This window comes from Aristolochia californica, unplaced genomic scaffold (assembly GCF_029961685.1).
Source record: "Aristolochia californica isolate CCGP_79_NKW_82.1479 unplaced genomic scaffold, dmAriCali1.0.hap1 SCAF_4, whole genome shotgun sequence".
In the NCBI taxonomy this organism is placed as follows: Eukaryota; Viridiplantae; Streptophyta; class Magnoliopsida; order Piperales; family Aristolochiaceae; genus Aristolochia; species Aristolochia californica.
The window spans coordinates 12,096,977-12,122,440 of record NW_027182103.1 but is presented as its reverse complement, the minus strand read 5'-3'; positions in this window follow the sequence as shown (position 1 = coordinate 12,122,440).

The window sequence follows — 25,464 nt, the reverse complement described above, 5'->3', positions numbered from 1 at the left end:
CAACACTCAGTTAAAAATCCCCTGCCTCCCTCTTCATTTGTGTATTTCCATTCCATTTTGTATGTACTTTTTTTTCTTAAATCAAAACCTTGAGTTTTCACTTTCCGATTCTCTCGTAAACAAAAATATAAAGTAAAATTGATCACAAAAAAATAAAAATTTTAGAGTTTATGTCAGAAAAAATAAAAAACAATAACAAATATATGTAAAGAATATTTATTCACACACCACAAGCGAACACAAATGTTTTGTTGTCCTAGTTTGAGAAATTCCACTAGTTCAACCCTAATTGCTAGGAATTTGATAAGAAAGAGATTTCTAACTGATCCTATCATATTTTAAGTATGGTTATGCATGCATGAAACATGTTAAAGATGGAAATGCCTTATGGATCCATACTTTTTAATGTGAACAAAAAATGCTTATTAAATTCTAAAGTGAATGTGGGGTGGGATAGTTACCCGAGTCAAAGAAACCATTATTTTGCCCATTTACAAAAACCTAACCAAACAATCATAGATGATTTGTAAAGTGATTTATCGATCAATCATGCATAATGGGTGATGTTTTTTTAGAAATGACTTATGGATTGGGAGTTAACAATCAATTAAAAATCCCTCGCCTCCCTTTTTTACAGATCATTGCAAAACCCAATATATAAAAACTAAAAGAGTTTGCAATCCCAAAATGTTACAGAGACTTTTTGGAATTATTTTTCTCTACATTTGTGCATTTTCTTTCCATTTTAGATGTGCACTTTTTTCTTAAATCAAAACTTTGAGTTTTCACTTTCCGGTTCTCTTGTAAACTAGAAGATAAAGGCAAATAGATCACTACAAAATTTAAACTTTGGTGTTTATTTATAGAAAAAATTAAAAAAAAAACTAATGTATGTAAGAAAATTTATTCACACACCACAAACGAGCACAAAAGTTTTGTTGTCCAAGTTTGGGAAATTCCACTAGTTCAACACTAATGGCTCAGAATTTCATAAAAAAAGAGGTTTCTAACTGATCCTAACATGTTTTAAATTTTGATATGCATGCTTGAAACTTTTAAAACATGCAAATTAGGGATGGATCCAATCCTCTTCAAGCGAACAACAAATGGTCATTAAATTCTCAAGTGAACGTGCAGTGAGATATTTACCCGAGTCAAACAGGCCATTATTTTGCCCATTTACAAAAAGATGACCTAAAAATCATAGATGATTTGTAAAGTGATTTATCGGTCAATCATGCATAATGGGCTATGTTTTTTTAAGAAAAGACTAATGGATTGAGAGTCAACACTCAGTTAAAAATCCTCTGCCTCCCCCTTTTCCAAATCATTGCAAAACCTAATATATAAAAAATAAAAGAGTTTGCAATCCCTAAAAGTTACAAAGACGTTTTGGTATTATTGATCTCTACATTTGTGCATTTCGATTCCATTTTTTATGTACACTTTTTTCTTAAATCAAAACTTTGAGTTTTCACTTTTCGATTCTCTAGTAAACTAGAAGATAAAGGCAAATATATTACAACAAAATGAAAATTTTAGAGTTTAGGTATGGAAAAAATGAAAAAAAATAACAAAAGTAAGTAAGAAAAAATTATTCACACATAATAAATGGACACAAAAGTTTTGTTGTCCAAGTTTGGGAAATTCCATTAGTTCAACCCTAATGGCTTGGAATTTGATAAGAAAGAGATTTCTAACTGATCATAACAAGTTTTAAATATGGATATGCATGCTTTAAACATGTTAAAGATGCAAATGCCCTATGTATCCAAGCTTTTGAAGCGAGCAACAAATGATCATTAAATTCTCAAGTGAACATGCGGTGGGACATTTACCCAAGTCAAACAAGTCATTATTTTGCCCATTTAAAAAATGCTGACCAAACAATTAAAGATGATTTGTAAAGTGATTTATCGGTCAAATATCCACACTGGGCTATGTTTTTGTAAGAAATGAGTTATGGATTGGGAGTCAACACTAAGTTAAAAATCCCTCGCCTCCCCCTTTTCCAGATCATTCTAAAACCTAATATTTAAAAACTAAAAGAGTTTGCAAGCCCAAAAAGTTTTAGAGACTTTTTGAAATTATTTCTCTCTATATTTGCCCATTTCCATTCCATTTTAGATCTACACATTTTTCTTAAATAAAAACTTTGAGTTTTCACTTTCAAATTCTCTAGTAAACTAGAAGATAAAGGCACATAGATCACAACAAAATGAAAATTTTAGAGTTTATGTATGGAAAAAATAAAAAAATAAAAAATGTAAGTCAAGAAAATTTATTCACACACCACAAATGAACACAAAAGTTTTGTTGTAGAGTTTGGGAAATTCCACTAGTTCATCCCTCATGGCCATGAATTTAATAAGAAAGAAATTTCTAACTGATCCTAACATGTTTTAAATATTGATATGCATGCTTGAAACTTGTTAAACATGCAAATGTCGGATGGATCCAAACCTTTTGAAGTGAACAACAAATTCTCTTTTAATTCTCAAGTGAACATGCAGTGGAAAATTTACCAGAGTCAAACAAGCCATTATTTTGCCCATTTAAAAAAAGCTGACCTAACAATCACAGATGATTTGTAACGTTATTAATCAATCAATCATACGTAATGGGCTATATTTTTATAAGAAATGACTTATGGATTGTGTGTAAACTCTATGTTAAAAATTCCCTACCTCCATCTTTTCTCGATCATTGGAAATCCTAATATATAAAAACTAAAAGAGTTTGCAATCCTAAAAGTTACAGTGACTTTTTTGGAATTATTTCTCTTTACATTTGTGCATTTCCATTCCATTTTAGATGTACACTTCTTTCTTAAATCAAAAATTTGAGTTTCCACTTTCCAATTCTCTCGTAAATAAGAAGATAAAGGCAAATAGAGTACAACGAAATGAAAATTTTATAGTTTATAAAAGGAATTTTTTTAAAAAAATAACAAATGTAAGTAATGAAAATTTATTTTCGCAGAACAAACGAACACAAAACTTTTGTTGTCCAAGTTTCGGAAATTTCTCTAGTTCAACCCTAATGGCTTGGAATTTGATAAGAAAGAGATTTCTAACTGATCCTATCAGGTTTTAAATATTGATATGCATGCTTGAAATATGTTAAAGATGCAAATTCCCTATCGATCCAAACCTTTTGAAGCGAACAAAAAACGGTGATTAAATTTCCAAGTGAAACGTGGGGTAGGATATTTACCCGAGTCAAACAAACCATTATTTTGCCCATTTAAAAAAAGTTGACCTAACGATCACAGATGATTTGTAAATTGATTAATCAGTCTATCATGCGTAATGGGCTAAGTTTTTATAAGAAACTGGATTGGGAGTCAACACTCAGTTAAAAATCCCCCACCTCCCCCTTTTTTCGATCATTGCAAAACCAAATATATAATAACTGAAAGAGTTTGCAATCTTAAAATTTATTGAGACTTTTTGGAATTATCTCTCTACATTTGTACATTTCCATTCCATTTTGTATGTACATTATTTTCTTAAATCAAACCTTTGAGTTTTCACTTTCCAATTCTCTCGTAAACAAGAAGGTAAAGGCAAATAGAACAGTAGAAAATGAAAATTATAGAGTTTAAGTCTGGAAAAAATTAAAAAATAATAAAAAATATAAGTAAATAAGATTTATTCACACACCACAAATGAACACAAAAGTTTTGTTGTCTAAGTTCGGGAAATTGCACTGGTTCAACCTTACTGGCTTGGAATTTGATATGAAAGAGATTGCTAACTAATCTTATCATGTTTTAAATATGGATATGCATTCTTGAAACATGTTAAAGATACAAATGCACTATGGATCCAAACCTTTTAAAGCGAACAACAAATGCTCATTACATTCTCAACTGAGCGTGCAGTGGGATATTTACCCGAGTCAAATAAGTCATTATTTTGCCCATTTACAAAAAGCTAACCTAACAATCACAGAAGATTTGTAAAGTGATTTATCAGTCAATCATGCGTAACGGGCTATGTTTTTTTAAGAAATGACTTAAGGATTGGGAGCCAATATTTAGTTAAAAATCCCCCGCCACCCGCTTTTCCAGATCATTGCAAACCCTAATATATAAAAATTAAAAGAGTTTGCAATCCCAAGAAGTTACAAAGACTTTTTGGAATTATATCTCTCAAGATTTGTGTATTAACATTCCATTTTAGTTGTACACTTTTTTGTTAAATCAAACCATCGAGTTTTCACTTTTCGATTCTCTCGTAAACAAGAAGATAAAGGCCAAAAGATCACAAAAAAATGAAAATTTTAGAGTTTATGTATGGAAAAAAAATAAAAACAATATCAAGTGTAAGTAAAAAAAATTTATTCACACACCAAAAACGAACACAAGTTTTGTTGTCCAAGTTTGGGAAATTCCACTAGTTCAACCCTAAAGGCTTGGAATTTAATAAGAACGAGATTTCTTATTGATCCGAATATGTTTTAAATTTTAATATGCATCCTTGAAACTTGATAAACATTCAAATGTCGGATGGATCCAAACTTTTGAAGTGAACAAAAAATGCTCATTAAATTCTCAAGTGAACGTGCGGTGGGATATTTTCCCGAGTCAAACAAGCCATTATTTACCCATATACAAAAAGCTGACCTAAAATAACAGATGATTTATAATGTTATTAATTGGTCAATCACGCCTAACTGGCTATGTTTTTGAAAGAAATGACTTATGGATTGGGAGTCAACACTCAGTTAAAAATCCCCTGCCTCTCTCTTTTCCAATTCATTGCAAAACCTAATATATAAAAACTAAAAGAGTTTGCAATCCCTGAAAGTTACTGAGACTTTTTTGAATTATCTCTCCCTACATTTGTGCATTTCCATTCCATTTTGTATGTACATTTTTTTCTTAAATCAAAACTTTGACTTTTCACTTTCCTATTTTCTCGTAAACAAGAAGATTAAGTAAAATAGATCACAAAAAAATGATAATAAATATAAGTAAAGAATATTAATTCACACACCACAAACGAACACAAAATTTTTGTTGTTCAAGTTAGGGAAATTCCACTAGTTCAACCCTAATGGCTTGGAATTTGATAAGAAAGAGATTTCTAACTGATCCAATCATTTTTTAAATATGGATATGCATATTTGAAATACGTTAAAGATGGAAATGCCCTATGGATCCAAAAATTGTAAAGAGAAAAATAAATGCTCATAAAATTTTCAAATGATTGTGCGGTGGGATATTTATCCGAATAAAAGAAACCATAATTTTGGTCATTCACAAAAACCTAACCAAACAATCATAGATGATTCGTAAAGTGATTTATTGGTCAATCATGCGCAATGGGCAATGTTTTTGTAAGAAATGACTTATGGATTGGGAGTCAACACTCAGTTAAAAATCCCCCACCTCCCCTTTTTCCAGATCATTGCGAAACCTAATATAAAAAACTAAAAGAGTTTGCAACCCAAAAATGTTATAGAGACTTTTTGGAATTATTTTTCACTACATTTGTGCATTATATTTCCATTTTAGATGTACACTTTTTTCTTAAATCAAAACTTTGGGTTTTCACTTTCTGGTTCTCTTGTAAGCTAGAAGATAACAGCAAAAAGATCACTACAAAATTAAAATTTTGGAGTTTATGTTTTGTAAAATTAAAAACAAAAGCAAATGTAAGGAAATAAAATTTATTCACGCACCACAAACAAACACAAAACTTTTGTTGTCCAAGTTTGGGAAATTCCACTAGTTCAACCCTAATGGCTTGGAATTTAATAAGAAAGAGATTTTTAACAGATCCTAACATGTTTTAAACTTTGATATGCATGCTTGAAACCTTTTAAACATGAAAATTCTGGATGGATCCAAACCTTTTGAAGCGAACAACAAATGCTCATTAAATTTTCAAGTTAACATGCGGGGGATATTTACCCGAGTCAAACAAGCCATTACTTTACCCATTTACAAAGAGTTGACCTAACAATCACAGATTATTTGTAAAGTGATTTATTAGTCAATCATGCGTAATGGGCTATGTTTTTTTAAGAAATGAATTACGGATTGGGAGTTAACACTCAATGAATAATCCCTCGCCTCCCTCTTTTCTAGATTTTCAAAACCTAATATATAAAAACTAAAAGAGTTTGCAATCCAAAAAAGTTATTGAGACTTTTTGGAATTATTTCTCTGTAGATTTGTACATTTCCATTCCATTTTAGATGTACACTTTTTTTTTAAAATCAAACCTTTGAGTTTTTACTTTTCAATTCTCTGGTATACTAGAAGATAAAGGCAAATAGATCACAACAAAATCAAAATTTTAGAGTTTATGTATGGAAAAAATTAAAAACAATAACAAATGTAATTAAAGAAAATTTATTTTCACTCCACAAATGAACACAATAGTTTTGTCGTCCAAGTTTGGGAAATTCCACTAGTTGAACCCTAAAGGCTTGGAATTTAAAAAGAAAGAGATTTCTTATTGATCCTAATATGTTCTAAATTTTGAAATGCATGCTTGAAACTTGTTAAACTTGCAAATGCCGGATGGATCCAAAACATTTGAAGTGAACAACAAATACTCATTAAATTCTCAAGTGAATGTGCGGTGGGATATTTACCCGAGTCTAACTACCCATTATTTTCTGATTTACAAAAAGCTGACCTAAGAATCACACATGATTTATAATGTTATTATTCGGTCAATCACGCCTAAGAGGCTATGTTTTTGAAAGAAATGACTTATGGAATGGGAGTCAACACTCAGTTAAAAATCCCCTGCCTCCCTCTTTTCTCGATCATTGCAAAACCTAATATAGAAAAACTAAAAGAGTTTGCAATCCCTAAAAGTTACTGAGACTTTTTTGAATTATCTCTCTCTCTACATTTGTGCATTTCCATTCCATTTTGTATGTACTTTTTTTTCTTAAATCAAAACTTTGAGTTTTTACTTTATGATTCTCTCGTAAACAAGAATATAAAGTAAAATTGATCACAACAAAGTAAAAATTTTAGAGTTTATGTCAGGAAAAAATTAAAAACAATAACAAATATAAACAAAGAAGATTTATTCACACACCACAAACGAACACAAAAGTTTTGTTGTCCAAGTTTGGGAAATTCCACTAGTTCAACCCTAATGGCTAGGAATTTGATACGAAAGAGATTTCTAACTGATCTTATCATGTTTTAAATATGGATATGCATGCATTAAACATGTTAAAGATGGAAATGACCTATGGATCCAAACCTTTTAATGCGAACAACAAATGTTCATTAAATTCTCAAGTGGATGTGCGGTGGGATATTTACCCAAGTCAAAGAAACCATTATTTTTCCCATTTACAAAAAGCTAACCAAACAATCATAGATGATTTTAAAGTGATTTATCGATCAATCATGAGTAACAGGCTATGTTTTTTGTGAGAAATGACTTATGGATTGGGAGTCAATAATAAGTTAAAAATCCCCCGCCTCCCCCTTTTCCTGATCATTGCAAAACCTAAAATATAAAAACTAAAAGAGTTTGCAATCCCAAAATGTTACAGAGACTTTTTGGAACTATTTTTCTCTACATTTGTGCATTTTCTTCCCATTTTAGATGTACACTTTTTTATTAAATCAAAACATTGAGTTTTCACTTTGGTTCTCTCGTAAACTAGAACATAACAACAAATAGATCACTACAAAATTAAAATTTTGGAGTTTATGTATAGAAAAAATTAAAAACAAAAACTAATGTAACTAAATAAAATTTATTCCCACACCACAAACGAACACAAAAGTTTTGTTGTCCAAGTTTTGGAAATTTCACTAGTTCAACCCTTATGGCTTGGAATTTAATAAGAAAGAGATTTCTAACTGATCCTAACATGTTTTAAATTTTGATATGCATGCTTGAAACGACTTAAACATGCAAATTCTGGATGGATCCAAACCTTTTCAAGCGAACAACAGAGGGTCATTAAGTTCTCAAGAGAACGTGCGGTGGAATTTTTACCCGAGTCTAACTTGCTATTATTTAAACCATTTACAAAAAGATGACCTAAAAATCACAGATGATTTGTAAAGTGATTTATCGGTCAATCATGCCTAACGGGCTATGTTTTTGTAAGAACTGACTTGTAGATTTGGAGTCAACACTAAGTTAAAAATCCCCCGCCTTCCCCTTTTCCAGATAATTCCAAAACCTAATATATAAAAACTAAAAGAATTTGAAATCCCTAACAGTTATAGATACATTTTGGAATTATTTCTCTCTACATTTGTGCAGTTTGATTCCATTTTTGATGTACACATTTTTCTTAAATCAAAACTTTGATTTTTCACTTTCCGATTCTCTCGTAAACTAGAAGATAAAGGCAAATGATTACAACAAAATGAAAATTTTAGATTTTAAATATGGAAAAAATTAAAAAAAAATCACAAAAGTAAGTACAAGAAATTTATTCACACACAATAAATGGACACAAAAGTTTTGTTGTCCAAGTTTTGGAAATTCCACTAGTTCAACCCTAATGGCTTGGAATTTGATAAGAAAGAGATTTCTAACTGATCCTAACTTGTTTTAAATATGGATATGCAAGCTTTAAACATGTTAAAGATGCAATTGCCCTATGGATCCATACTTTTGAAGCGAACAACAAATGCTCATTAAATTCTCAAGTGAACGTGCAGTGAGATATTTACCTAAGTCAAACAAGTCATTATTTTGCCCATTTACAAAAAGCTGACCAAACAATCATAGATGATTTGTAAAGTGATTTATCGATCAATCATACGTAATAGGCTATGTTTTTGAAAGAAATGACATATGGATTGGAAGTCAATACTCAGTTAAAAATCCCCTGGCTCCCTCTTTACCCTAAAAGAGGGTAAAAACTAAAAGAGTTTGCAATCCCTAAAAGTTACTGAGACTTTTTTTAATTATCTCTCTCTACAGTTGTGCATTTCCATACCATTTTGTATGCACATTTTTTCATAAATCAAAACTTTGAGTTTTCACTTTCCGATTTTCTCGTAAACAAGAATATAAAGTAAAATTGATCACAACAAAATGAAAATTTTAGAGTTTACGTCAGGAAAAAATTAAAAACAATAAAAAATATAAGTGAAGAAGATTTATTCACATACCACAAATGAACACAAAAGTTTTGTTGTCCAAGTTTGGGAAATTCCACTAGTTCAACCCTAATGGCTAGGAATTTGATAAGAAAGAGATTTCTAATTGATCCTATCATGTTTTAAATATGGATATGCATGCTTGAAACATGTTAAATATGGAAATGCCTTATGGATCCATACCTTTTAATGCGAACAACAAATGCTCATTAAATTCTCAAGTGAATGTGCGGTGGGATATTTACCCGAGTCAAAGAAACCATTATTTTGCCCATTTAAAAAAAGCAAACCAAACAATAATAGATGATTTTTAAAGTGATTTATTGGTCAATCATGTGTAACAGGCTATGTTTTTTTAAGAAATGACTTATGGATCTGGAGTCAACACTGTTTAAAATCCCCCGTGTCCCCCTTTTCTAGATCATTGCAAAACCTAATATATAAAAACTAAAAGAGTTTGCAACCCCAAAATGTTATAAAGACTTTTTGGAATAATTTTTCTCAACATTTGGGCATTTTAGTTCCATTTTAGATCTACACTTTCTTCTTAAATCAAAATTTTGAGTTTTCACTTTCCGGTTCTCTCGTAAAATAGAAGATAAAGGCGAATAGATGACTACAAAATTAAAATTTTGGAGTTTATGTATAGAAAAAATTCAAAACAAAAAAAAAATGTAAGTAAAGAAAATTTATTCACACACTACAAACAAACACAAAAGTTTTGTTGTTCAAGTTTGGGAAATTCCACAAGTTCAACCCTAACGGCTTGGAATTTAATAAGAAAGAGATTTCTAACTGATCCTTACATGTTTTAAATTTTGATATGCATGCTTGAAACTTGTTAAACATGCAAATCCCGAATGGATCCAAACCTTTTGAAGCGAACAAAAAATGCTCATTAAATTCTCACGAGAACGTGCGGTGGGATATTTACCCGAGTCAAACAAGCTATTATTTTACCCATTTACAAAAATCTGACCTAACAATCACAGATGACTTGTAAAGTGATTTATCGGTCAATCATGTGTAATGGACTATGTTTTTGTAAGAAATGACTTATGGACTGGGAGTTAACACTCAGTGAAAAATTCCTCGCCTCCCCCTTTTCCAGATCATTACAAAACCTAATATATAAAAACTAAAAGATTTTGCAATCCCAAAAAGTTACAGAGACTTTTTGAAATTATTTCTCTCTAGATTTGTGCATTTCCATTCCATTTTAGATGTAAACTTTTTTTTTAAATCAAAAGTCTGAGTTTTCACTTTTCGATTCTCTGTTTAAATAGAAGATAAAGGCAAATAGATCACAACAAAATGAAAATTTTAGAGTTTATGTATGGAAAAAATTAAAAAATATAACAAATGTAAGTAAATAAAATTTATTCACACACCACAAACAAACACAAAATTTTGTTGTCCAAGTATCGAAAATTCTACTATTGCAACCCTAAAGGTTTGGAATTTAATAAGAAAGAGATTTCTTACTGATCCTAATATGTTTTAAATTTTGATAAGCATGCTTGAAACTTGTTAAACAAGCAAATTCCGGATGGATCCAAAACTTTTGAAGTGAACAACAAATGCTCATTAAATTCTCAAGTGAACAAGCAGTGGGATATTTACCCAAATCAAACTAGCCGATATTTTCCCTTATAAAAAAAGCTGACCTAATAATCACTCTTGATTTATAATGTTATTAATCGGTCAATCATGCCTAACAAGCTATGTTTTTGAAAGAAATGACTTATGGATTAGGAGTCAACACTCAGTTCAAAATCCCCTGCCTCCCTCTTTTCCCGATCATTGTAAAACCTAATATATAAAAACAAAAATAGTTTGCAATCCCTAAAAGTTACTGACACTTTTTTGAATTATCTCTCTTCATTTGTGCATTTCCATTCCATTTTGTATGTACTTTTTTTTTCTTAAATCAAAACCTTGACTTTTCACTTTTCGATTCTCTCGTAAAAAAAAATATAAAGTAAAATTAATCACAAAAAAATGAAAATTTTAGAGTTTATGTTTGGAAAAAATTTAAAACAGTAACAAAAATAATTAGAGAAGATTTATTCACACACCATAAATGAACACAAAAGTTTTGTTGTCCAAGTTTGAGAAATTCCACTAGTTCAACCCTAATGGCTAGGAATTTGATAAGAAAGAGATTTCTAACTGATCCTATCATGTTTTAAATATGGTTATGCATGCATGAAACATGTTAAAGATGGAAAGGCCCTATGGATCCAAACCTTTTAATGTGAACAACAAATGCTCATTAAATTCTAAAGTGAATGTGCGGTGGGATATTTACCCGAGTCAAAGAAACCATTAATTTGCCCATTTACAAAAAGCTAACCAAACAATCATAGATGAATTGTAAAGTGATTTATTGATCAATCATGCGTAACGGGTGATTTTTTTTTGAAATGACTTATGGATTGGGATTCAACAATAAATTAAAAATCCCCTGCCTCCCTTTTTTACAGATCATTACAAAACCTAATATATAAAAACTAAAAGAGTTTGCAATCCCAAAATGTTACAGAGACTTTTTGGAATTATTTTTCTCTACATTTGTGCATTTTCTTTCCATTTTAGAGGTACACTTTTTTCTTAAATACACACTTTGAGTTTTCACTTTCCGGTTCTCTCGTAAACTAGAAGATAAAAGCAAATAGATCACTACAAAATTAAAATTTTGTATAAAAAAGTAAAAAAGAAAACTAACGTATGTAAGAAAATTTATTCACACACCACAAACGAACATAAAATTTTTGTTGTCCAAGTTTGGGAAATTCCAAGATTTCATAAGAAAGAGATTTCTAACTGATCTTGACAAGTTTTAAATTTTGATATGCATGCTTGAAACTTGTTAAACATGCAAATTCTGGATGGATCCAATCCTTTTCAAGCGAACAACAAATGGTCATTAAATTCTCAAGTGAACGTACAGTGGGATATTTACCCGAGTCAAACAAGCCATTATTTTGCCCATTTACAAAAAGATGACCTAACAATCTTTGATGAATTGCTAAGTGATTTATCGGTCAATCATGCGTAATGGGCTATGTTTTTGTAAGAAAAGACTTATGGATTGGGAGTCAACACTCAGTTAAAAATCCCCCGCCTCCCCCTTTTCCAGATCATTGCAAAACCTAATATATAAAAACCAAAAGAGTTTGCAATCCCTAAAAGTTACAAAGACGTTTTGGAATTATTTCTCTCTACATTTGTGCATTTCGATTCCATTTTCGATGTACACTTTTTCCTTAAATCAAAACTTTGAGTTTTCACTTTATGATTCTCTCGTAAACTAGAAGATAAAGGCAAATAGATTGCAACAAAATAAAAATTTTAGATTTTATGTATGGAAAAAATTAAAAACAATAACAAAAGTTAGTAAGAAAAATTTATTCACACACAATAAATGGACACAAATGTTTTGTTGTCCAAGTTTGGGAAATCCACTAGCTCAACCCTATTGGCTTTGAATTTGATAAGAAAGAGATTTCTAACTGATCCTAACATGTTTTCAATATGGATAGGCATGCTTTAAAATTGTTAAAGATGCAAATGCCCTATGGATCCAAAATTTTGAAGCGAACAACAAATGTTCATTAAATTCTCAAGCGAAAGTGCGGTGGGATATTTACCCAAGTCAAACAAGTCATTATTTTGCCCATTTAAAAAAAAAACTGACCAAACATTCATAGATTATTTGTAAAGTGATTTATCGATCAATCATGCGTAATGGGCTATTTTTTGTAAGAAATGAGTTATGAATTGGGAATCAACACTAAGTTAAAAATCCCTCGCCTCCCCCTTTTCCAGATCATTGCAAAACCTAATATTTAAAAACTAAAAGAGTTTGCAAGCCCAAAATGTTACAGAGACTTTTTGGAATCATTTCTCTCTACATTTGCCCATTTCCATTCAATTTTAGATCTAAACATTTTTCTTAAATAAAAACTTTGAGTTTCACTTTCAAATTCTCTCGTAAATTAGAAGATAAAGGCACATAGATCACAACAAAATGAAAAATTTAGAGTTTATGTATGGAAAAAATTTAAAAAAATAACAAATGTAAGTAAAGAAAATTTATTCACACACCACAAACGAACACAAAAGTTTTGTTGTCAAGTTTGGGAAATTCCACTAGTTCAACCCTCATGGCCAAGAATTTAATAAGAAAAAGATTTCTAACTGATCCTAACATGTTTTAAATATTGATATGCATGCTTGAAACTTGTTAAACATGCAAATGTCGGATGGATCCAAACCTTTTGAAGTGAACAACAAATGCTCTTTTAATTCTCAAGTGAACGTGCAGTGGAATATTTACCCGAGTCAAACAAACCATTATTTGCCCATTTACAAAAAGTTGACCTAACAATCACAGATGATTTGTAACATTATTAATCAATCAATCATACGTAACAGGCTATGTTTTTATAAGAAATGACTTATGGATTGAGAGTCAACACTATGTTAAAAATTCTCTACCTCCTTCTTTTCCCGATCATTATAAAACTAAATATATAAAAACTAAAAGAGTTTGCAACCCTAAAAGTTATAGTGACTTTTTGGAATTATTTCTCTCTACATTTGTGCATTTCCATTCCATTTTAGATGTACATTTTTTTCTTAAATAAAAAATTTGAGTTACCACTTTTCGATTCTCTTGTAAATAAGAAGATAAAGGTAAATAGAGTACAACGAAATGAAAATTTTATAGTTTATGAATGGAAAATTTTTTAAAAAATAACAAATGTAAGTAAAGAAAATTTATTTTCACACAACAAATGAACACAAAACTTTTGTTGTCCAAGTTTGAGAATTTGCTCTAGTTCAACCCTAATGGCTTGGAATTTGATAAGAAAAAGATTTCTAACTGATCCTATCAGGCTTTAAATATGTATATGCATACTTGAAACATGTTAAAGATGCAAATTCCCTATGGATCCAAACCTTTTGAAGCGAACAACAAACGGTGATTAAATTTTCAAATGAAACGTGTGGTAGGATATTTACCCGAGTCAAACAAACCATTATTTTGCCCATTTAAAAAAAGTTGACCTAACGATCACAGATAATTTTTAAAGTGATTAATCAGTCTATCATGCGTAATGGGCTAATTTTTTGTAAGAAACTGGATTGGTAGTCAACACTCAGTTAAAAATCCCCCACCTCCCTCTTTTTTCGATCATTGCAAAACCAAATATATAATAACTAAAAGAGTTTGCAATCTGAAAAGTTACTGAGACTTTTTGGAATTATCTCCCTCTACATTTGTGCATTTCCATTCCATTTTGTATGTACATTGTTTTCTTAAATCAAAACTTTGAGTTTTCACTTTCCGATTCTCTCATAAACTAGAAGGTAAAGGCAAATAGATCAGTAGAAAATGAAAATTTTAGAGTTCATGTCTGGAAAAATTTTAAAATAATATAAAATATAAGTAAATAAGATTTATTCACACACCACAAACGAACACAAAAGTTTTGTTGTCTAAGTTCGGGAAATTGCACTAGTTCAACCCTACTGGTTTGGAATTTGATAGGAAAGAGATTGCTAACTAATCCTATCATGTTTTAAATATAGATATGCATGCTTGAAACATGTTAAAGATGCAAATGCACTATGGATCCAAACATTTTAAAGCGAACAACAAATGCTCATTACATTCACAACTGAGCATCCAGTGGGATATTTACTCGAGTCAAACAAATCATTATTTTGCCCATTTACAAAAAGCTGACTTAACAATCACAAAAGATTTGTAAAGTGATTTATCAGTCAATCATGCGTAATGGGCTATGTTATTTTAAGAAATGACTTATGGATTGGGAGTCAATACTTAGTTAAAAATCCCATGCCTCCTCCTCTTCCAGATCATTGCAAAACCTAATATATAAAAACAAAAAGAGTTTGCAATCCCAAAAAGTTACAGAGACTTTTTGGAATTATTTCTCTCAAGCTTTGTGCATTAACATTCCATTTTAGATGTACACTTTTTTGTTAAATCAAACCTTTGAGTTTTCACATTTCGATTCTCTCATAAACAAAAAGATAAAGGCCAATAGATCACAAAAAAAAAAAAAAAAAAAACTTTAGAGTTTATGTAAGGAAAAAATTAAAAAAAATAACAAATGTAAGTAAAGAAAATTTATTCATACACAACAAACGAACACAAAATTTTTGTTGTTCAAGTTTGGGAAATTCCACTAGTTCAACCCTAAAGGCTTGGAATTTAAAAAGAACGAGATTTCTTACTGATCCGAATATGTTTTAAATTTTAATATGCATGATTGAAACTTGATAAACATTCAAATGCCGGATGGATCCAAAACTTTTGAAGTGAACAACAAATGCTCATTAAATTCTCAAGTGAACGTGCAATGGGATATTTACCCGAGTCAAACAAGCCATTATTTACCCATATACAAAAAGCTGACCTAAGAATCACAGATGATTTATAATGTTATTAATTGGTCAATCACGCCTAACTGGCTATATTTTTGAAAGAAATGACTTGTGGATTTGGAGTCAACACTCAGTTAAAAATCCCCCGCCTCGCCTTTTTCCACATCATTGTGAAACCTAATATAAAAAACTAAAAGAGTTTGCAATCCCAAAATGTTTACAGAGACTTTTTGGAATTATTTTTCTCCACATTTGTGCATTTTATTTCCATTTTAGATGTACACTTTTTTCTTAAATCAAAACTTTATGTTTTAACTTTCCGGTTCTCTCGTAAACTAGAAGATAACGGCAAAAAGATCACTAAAAAATTAAAATTTTGGAGTTTATGTATAGTAAACGATTAAAAAAAACAAATATAAGGAAAGAAAATTTATTCACACACCACAAACGAACACAAAAGTTTTGTTGTCCAAGTTTTGGAAATTTCACTGGTTCAACCCTAATGGCTTGGAATTTAATAAGAAAGAGATTTCTAACTGATCCTAACATGTTTTAAATTTTGATATGCATGCTTGAAACCTTTTAAACATGAAAATTCTTGATGGATCCAAACCTTTTGAAGTGAACAACAAATGCTCATTAAATTCTCAAGTTAACGTGTGGTGGGATATTTACCCGAGTCAAACAAGCCATTATTTTAACCAATTACAAAAAAAACTAACCTAACAATCACTGATGATTTGTAAAGTGATTTATCGATCAATGTAAAGTGATTTGCGTAACGGGCTATGTTTTTGTATGAATTGAATTATGGATTGGGAGTTAACACTCAGTGAAAAATCCCTCGCCTCCCTCTTTTCCAGATTTACAAAACCTAATATATAAAAACTAAAAGAGTTTGCAATCCAAAAAAGTTACCGAGACTTTTTGGAATTATTTCTCTATAGATTTGTGCATTTCCATTGCACTTTAGATGTACACTTTTATTTAAATCAAAACTCTGAGTTTTCACTTTCCGATTCTCTAGTATACAAGAAGATAAAGGCAAATAGATCACAACAAAATGAAAATTTTAGAGTTTATGTATGGAAAAAAATTAAAAACATTAACAAATGTAAGTAAAGAAAATTTATTCACACACTAAAAACAAACACAATAGTTTCGTCGTCCAAGTTTCAGAAATTCCACTAGTTCAACCCTAAAGGCTTGAAATTTAATAAGAAAGAGATTTCTTAGTGATCCTAATATGTTTTAAATTTTGAAATGCATGCTTGAAACTTGTTAAGCATGCAAATGCCGGATGGATCCAAAACTTTTGAACTGAGCAACAAATACTCATTAAATTCTCAAGTGAATGTGCGGTGGGATATTTACCCGAGTTTAACTAGCCATCATTTTCCAATTTACAAAAATCTGACCTAAGAATCACACATGATTTATAATGTTATTATTCGGTCAATCACGCCTAAGAAACTATGTTTTTGAAAGAAATGACTTATGGATTGGGAGTCAACACTCAGTTAAAAATCCCCTGCCTCCCTCTTTTCTCGATCATTGCAAAACCTAATATACAAAAACTAAAAGAGTTTGCAATCCCTAAAAGTTACTGAGACTTTTTTGAATTATCTCTCTCTCTACATTTGTGCATTTCCATTCCATTTTGTATGTACTTTTTTTTCTTAATTCAAAACTTTTAGTTTTTACTTTCAGATTCTCTCGTAAACAAGAATAAAAAAAAAATTGATCATAACAAAATGAAAATTTTAGATTTTATGTCAGGAAAAAATTAAAAACAATAACAAATATAAGCAAAGAAGATTTATTCACACACCACAAATGAACACAAAAGTTTTGTTGTCCAAGTTTGGGAAATTCCACTAGTTCAACCCTAATGGCTAGGAATTTGATAAGAAAGAGATTTCTAACTGATCCTATCATGTTTTAAATATTGATATACATGCTTGAAACATGTTAAAGATGGAAATGACCTATGGATCCAAACCTTTTAATGCGAACAACAAATGCTCATTAAATTCTCAAGTGGATGTGCGGTGGGATATTTACCCGAGTCAAAGAAACCATTTTGTTGCCCATTTAAAAAAAGCTAACCAAACAATCATAGATGATTTTTAAAGTGATTTATCAATTAATAAAGAGTATCGGGCTATGTTTTTGTAAGAAATGACTTATGGATTACGAGTCAACAATCAGTTAAAAATCCCCCGCCTCCCCCTTTTCCTTATCATTGCAAAACCTAATATATAAAAACTAAAAATGTTTGCAATCCCAAAATATTACAGAGACTTTTTGGAATTATTTTCCCTACATTTGTGCATTTTCCTTCCATTTTAGATGTACACTTTTTTCTTAAATCAAAACATTGAGTTTTCACTTTTCGGTTCTCTCGTAAACTAGAACATAATGACAAATAGATCACTAAAAAATTAAAATTTTGATGTTTACTTATAGAAAAAATTATAAACAATAACTAATGTAACTAAAGAAAATTTATTCCAACACCAGAAACGAACACAAAAGTTTTGTTGTCCAAGTTTGGGAAATTCCACTAGTTCAACCCTAATGGCTTGGAATTTAATAAGAAAGAGATTTCTAACTGATCCTAACATGTTTTAAATTTTGATATGCATGCTTGAAACTTGTTAAACATGCAAACTCTGGATGGATCCAGACCTTTTCAAGCGAACAACAAATGGTCATTAAATGCTCAAGTGAACGTGCGGTGGGATATTTACCCGAGCCAAACATGCTATTATTTTAACCATTTACAAAAAGATGACCTAACAATCACAAATGATTTTTAAGTGATTTATCGGTCAATCATGCCAAACGGGCTATGTTTTTGTAAGATATGACTTATGGATTTGGAGTGAACACTCAGTTAAAAATCCCCCGCCTTCCCCTTTTCATGATAATTGCAAAACTAAATATAGAAAAACTAAAAGAGTTTGCAATCCCTAAAAGTTACAGATACATTTTGGAATTATTTCTCTCGAAATTTTTTAATTTCGATTCCATTTTTTATGTACACTTTTTTCTTAAATCAAAACTTAGAGTTTTCACTTTCCTACTTTGTCGTAAACTAGAAGATAAAGGCAAATGATTACAACAAAATGAAAATTTTAGAGGTTATGTATTGAAAAATTTAAAAACAATCACAAGAGTAAGTACAAGAAATTTATTCACACACAATAAATGGACACAAAATTTTTCTTGTCCAAGTTTGGGAAATTCCACTAGTTCGACCCTAATGGCTTGGAATTTGATAAGAAAGAGATTTCTAATTGATCCTAACTTGTTTAAAATATGGATATGCATGCTTTAAACATGTTAAAGATGCAAATGCCCTATGGATCCATACTTTTGAAGCGAACAACAAATGCTCATTAAATTCTCAAGTGAACGTGCGGTGGGATATTTACCCAAGTCAAACAAGTCATTATTTTGCCCATTTACAAAAAGCTGACCAAACAATCACAGATGATTTGTAAAGTGATTTATCGATCAATCATGCGTAATGGGCTATGTTTTTCTAAGAAAGGACTTATGGATTGGGAGTCAACACTATATTTAAAATCCCTCGCCTCCCCCTTTTCCAGATCATTGTAAAACCTAATATTTAAAAACTAAAAGAGTTTGCAATCCCAAAAAGTTACAGAGACTTTTTGGAATTAATTCTCTCTACATTTGTCCATTTCCATTCAATTTTAGATGTACACATTTTTCTTAAATCAAAACTTCGAGTTTTCACTTTCCAATTCTCTCGTAAACTAGATGATAAAGGCAAAAAAAAAAAAAACACATCAAAATGAAAATTTTAGAGTTTATGTATGGAAAAAATTAAAAACAATAACAAATGTAAATAAATAAAATTTATTCACACACCACAAACGAACACAAAAGTTTTTTTTTCCAACTTTGGGAAATTCCACTAGTTCAACCCTCATGGCTAGGAATTTAATAAGAAAGAGATTTCTATCTGATCCTAACATTTTTTAAATTTTGATATGCATGCTTGAAACTTGTTAAACATGCAAATGCTAGATGGATCTAAACCTTTTGAAGTGAACAACAAATGCTCTGTAAATTCTCAAGTGAATGTGCAGTGGAATATTTACCTGAGTCAAACAAGCCATTATTTTGCCCATTTACAAAAATCTGACTAACAATCACAGATGATTTGTAACGTTATTAATCGATCAATCATGCATAACGGGCTATGTTTTTATAAGAAATGACTTATGGATTGGGAGTCAACATTGTGTTAAAAATCCCCCTCCCCTTTTCCCAATCATTTCAAAACCTTTTATATAAAAACTAAAAGAGTTTGCAATCCTAAAAGTTACAGTGATTTTTTGGAATTATTTCTCTCTAAATTTGTGTATTTCCATTCCATTTTAGATGTACATTTTTTTCTAAAATCAAAACTTTGAGTTTTCACTTTCCGATTCTTAGGTAAATAAGAAGATAAAGGCAAATAGAGTACAACGAAATGAAAATTTTATAGTTTCTGAATGGAAAAAATTTAAAAATATAACAAAAGTAACTAAAGAAAATTTATTTACACATGACAAACGAACACAAAAGTTTTGTTGTCCAAGTTTGGGAAATTACACTAGTTCAACCCTAATGGCTTGGAATTTGATAGGAAACAGATTTCTAATTGATCCTATCATGTTTTAAATATGGATATACATGCTTGAAACATGTTAAAGATGCAAATTCCCTACGGATTCAAACCTTTTGAAACAAACAACAAACGTTCGTTAAATTCTCAAGTGAAAGGTGGGGTAGGATATTTACCCGAGTCAAACAAACCATTATTTTGCCCATTTAAAAAAAGTTGACCTAATGATCATAGATGATTTGTAAAGTGATTAATCAGTCAATCATTCATAAATGGGCTTTTTTTTTAAGAAACTAGATTGGGAGTCAACACTCAGTTAAAAATCCCCTGCCTCTACCTTTTCCCGATCAATTCAAAACAAAATATATAATAACTAAAAGAGTTTGCAATCTTAAAAGTTACTGAGACTTTTTGGAATTATCTCTCTCTACATTTTTGCATTTCCATTCCATTTTGTATGTACATTTTTTTCTTAAATCAAAACTTTGAGTTTTCACTTTCCGATTCTCGCGTAAACAAGAAGATAAAGGCAAATAGATCAGCACAAAATGAAAATTTTAGAGTTGACGATTGGAAAAAATGAAAAACAGTAAAAAATATGAGTAAAGAATATTTATTCACACACCACAAATGAACACAAAAGTTTTGTTGTCTAAGTTCGGGAAATTTCACTAGTTCAACCCTAATGGCTGTGAATTTGATAAGAAAGAGATTTTTAACTGATCCAATCATGTTTTAAATATAGCTATGCATGCTTGAAACATGTTAAAGATGCAAATGCCCTACGGATCGAAACCTTTTTAAGCGAACAACAAATGCTCATTAAATTCTCAAGTGAACGTGCGGTGGGATATTTACCCGAGTCAAACCAGTCATTATTTTGCCCATTTACAAAAAGTTGACCTAACAAACGCAGATGATTTGTAAAATGATTTATTGGTCAATCATAAATAACGGGCTATTTTTTTTAAGAAATGACTTATCGATTTGGAGTCAACACTCAATTAAAAATCCCTCGCCTCCCCCTTTTCCAAATCATTGCAAAACCTAATATATAAAAAGTAAACGAGTTTGCAATCCCAAAAAGTTACAGAGACTTTTTGGAATTATTTCTCTCAAGATTTGTGCATATTTTAGATGTACACTTATTTGTTAAATCAAAACTTGGAGTTTTCACTTTCCGATTCTCTCGTAAACAAGAAGATAAAGGCAAATAGATCACAATAAAATGAAAATTTTAGAGTTTATGTATGGAAAAAATTTAAAAAAATAACAAATGTAAGTAAAAAAAATTTATTCACACACAACAAACGAACACAAAAGTTTTGCTGTCCAAGTTTGGGAAATTCCACTAGTTTAACCCTAATGGCTTGGAATTTAATAAGAACGAGATTTCTTAGTGATCCTAATATGTTTTAAATTTTAATATCCATGCTTGAAACTTGTTAAACATGTAAATGCCGGATGGATCCAACACTTTTAAAGTGAACAACTATTGCTCATTAAATTCTCAAGTGAATGTGCTATGGGATAATTACCCGAGTCAAACAAGCCATTATTTCCCCATTTACGAAAAGCGGGCCTTAGAATTACAGATGATTAATAATGTTATTAATCGGTCAATCATGCCTAACTGGCCATGTTTTTGAAAGAAATGATTTATGGATTGGGAGTCAACACTCAGTTAAAATCACCTGCCTCCCTCTTTTACCGATCATTTCAAAACCTAATATATAAAAACTAAAAGAGTTTGCAATCCCTAAAAGTTACTGAGACTTTTTTGAATTATCTCTCTCTACATTTGTGCATTTCCAATCCATTTTGAATGTACTTTTTTTTCTTAAATCAAAAGTTTGAGTTTTCACATTCCAATTTTCTCGTAAACAAGACGATAAAGTAAAATAGATCACAACAAAATGAAAATTTTAGAGTTTATGTCAGGAAAAAATTTAAAACAAAAACAAATGTAAGTAACGAAGATTTATTCACACACCACAAACGAACACAAAAGTTATGTTGTCCAAGTTTGGGAAATTCCACTAGTTCAACCCTAATGGCTTGAAATTTCGTAAGAAAGTGATATCTAACTAATCCAATCAAGTTTTAAATATGGATATGCATGCTTGAAACATGTTAAAGATGGAAATGCCCTATGGATCCAAAACTTTTAAAGTGAACAATAATTGCTCATTAAATTCTCAAATGAATGTGAGGTGAGATATTTACCTGAGTCAAAGAAACCATTATTTTGCCCATTTACAAAAAGCTAACCAAAAAATCATAGATGATTTGTAAAGTCATTTATCGGTCAATCATGTGTAATAGGCTATGTTCTTGTTTGAAATGACTTATGGAATGGGAGTCAACATTCAGTTAAAAATCTATGATGTACACTTTTTTCTTAAATCAAAACTTTAAGTTTTCACTTTCCTGTTCTTTCGTAAATAAGAAGATAAAGGCAAAGAGATCACAACAAAATAAAAATTTTGGAGTGTATGTATAGTAAAGAAAATTTATTCACACAACACAAACGAACACAAAAGTTTTGTTGTCCAAGTTTGGGAAATTCCACTAGTTCAACCCTAATGGCTTGGAATTTAATAAGAAAGATATTTCTAACTGATCCTAACATGTTTTAAATTTTGATATGCATGCTTGAAACTTGTTAAACATGCAAATTCTGGATAGATCCAAACCTTTTGAAGCAAACAACAAATCCTCATTAAATTCTCAAGTGAACGTGCGGTGAGATATTTACCCGAGTGAAACAAGCCATTATTTTACCCATTTACAAAAAGCTGACCTAAAAATCATAGATGATTTTTAAAGAGAATTATTGGTCAATCATGCATAACGGGCTATATTTTTGTAATCTATGACTAATGGATATGGAGTTAACAAGCAGTGAAAAATCCCTCGCTTCCCTCTTTTCTAGATCATTGCAAAACCTAATATATAAAAACTAAAAGAGTTTGCAATCCCAAAAAGTTACAAAGACTTTTTGGAATTATTTCTCTCTAGATTTGTGCATTTCTATTCCATTTTCGATGTACACTTTTTGTTAAATCAAAACTTTGAGTTTTCACTTTCCGATTCTCTGGTAAACTAGAAGATAAAGACACATAGATCACAACAAAATGAAAATGTTAGAGTTTGTGTATGGAAAAAATTTAAAACAATAACAAATGTCAGTAAAGAAAATTTATTCACACACAACAAATGAACACAAAAGTTTTGTTGTCCAAGTTTGGGAAATTCTACTAGTTCAACCCTAATGGCTTGGAATTTAATAAGAAAGACATTTCTTACTGATCCTAATTTGTTTTAAATTTTTATATGCAAGTTTGAAACTTGTTAAACATGCAAAAGCCGGATGGATCCAAAACTTTTGAAGTGAACAACAAATACTCATTAAATTCTCAAGTGAACGTGCGGTGGAATATTTACCAGAGTCAAACTAGCCATTATTTTCCCATTTACAAAAAGCTGACCTAAGAATCACACATGATTTATAATGTTATTAATCGGTCAATCACGCCTAATAGGCTATGTTTTTTAAATAAATGACTTATGGATTGGGAGTCAACACTCAGTTAAAAATCCGCTGCCTCTGTCTTTTCCCAATCATTGAAAATCCTAATATATAAAATCTAAAAGAGTTTGCAATCCCTATAAGTTACTAAGACTTTTTTGAATTATCTCTCTCTCTACTTTTGTGCATTTCTGTTCCATTTTGTATGTACTTTTTTTCTTAAATAAATACTTTGAGTTTTCACTTTCCGATTCTTTCGTAAATTTGAATATAAAGTAAAATTGATCACAACAAAATAAAAATTTTAGAGTTTATGCCAGGAAAAATTTAAAAACAATAAAAAATATAAGTAAAGAAGATTTATTCACACACCACAAATGAACACAAAAGTTTTGTTGCCCAAGTTTGTGAAATTCCACTAGTTCAACCCTAATGGCTAGGAATTTGGTAAGAAAGTGATTTCGAACTGATCCAATCATGTTTTAAATATGGATATGCATGCTTGAAACATGTTAAAGATGGAAATTCCCAATGGTTCCAAACCTTTTAATGCGAACAACAAATGCTCATTAAATTCTCAAGTGAATGTGCAGTGGGATATTTACTCGAGTCAAAGAAACCATTATGTTGCCCATTTAAAAAAAGCTAACCAAACAATCATAGATGATTTGTAAAGTGATTTATCGATCAATCATGTGTAACAGGCTATGTTTTTTTAAAAAATGACTTATGGATTGGGAGTCAACAAGTAGTTAAAAATTCCCCACCTCCCCAATTTCCAGATCCTTGCAAAACATAATATATAAAAACTAAAAGTGTTTGCAATCCCTAAATGTTACAATGACTTTTTGGAAATATTTTTCTCAACATTTGTGCATTTTCTTTCCATTTGAGATGTAAACTTTCTTCTTAAATCAAAACTTTGAGTCTTCACTTTCCGGTTCTCTCGTAAACAAGAAGATAAAGGTAAATAGATCACTACAAAATTAAAATTTTGGAGTTTATGTATAGAAAAAATTAAAAACAAAAACTAATGTAAGGAAAGAAAATTTATTTACACACCACAAACGAACACAAAAATTTTGTTGTCTAAGTTTGGGAAATTCCACTAGTTCAACCCTAATGGCTTGGAATTTAATAAGAAAGAGATTTCTAACTGATCCTAACATGTTTAAAATTTTGATATGCATGCTTGAAACTTGTTAAATATGCAAATTCTGGATGGATCCAAACCTTTTCAAGGGAACAACAAATAGTCATTAAATTTACAAGTGAACATGCGGTGGGATATTTACCCTTGTCAAACATGCCATTATTTTGCCCATTTACAAAAAGATGACATAACAATCACAGATGATTTGTAAAGTGAGTCATCGGTCAATCTTGCGTAACAGGCTATGTTTTCGTAAGAAATTACATATGGATTGGGATTCAACACCCAGTTAAAAATTCCCCACCTCCCACTTTTCCGGATCATTTCAAAACCTAATATACAAAAACTAAAAGATTTTGCAATCCCTCAAAGTTACAGAGACATTTTGGAATTATTTCACTCTCAATTTGTGCATTTCGTTTCCATTTTCGATGTACACTTTTTTTCTAAATCAAAACTTTGAGTTTTCACTTTCCGATTCTCTCGTAAACTAGAAGATAAAGGCAAATAGATTACAAAAAAATGAATATTTTAGAGTAAAAACAATAAAAAAAGTAAGTAAGAAAAATTTATTCACACACAATAAACGAACACAAAAG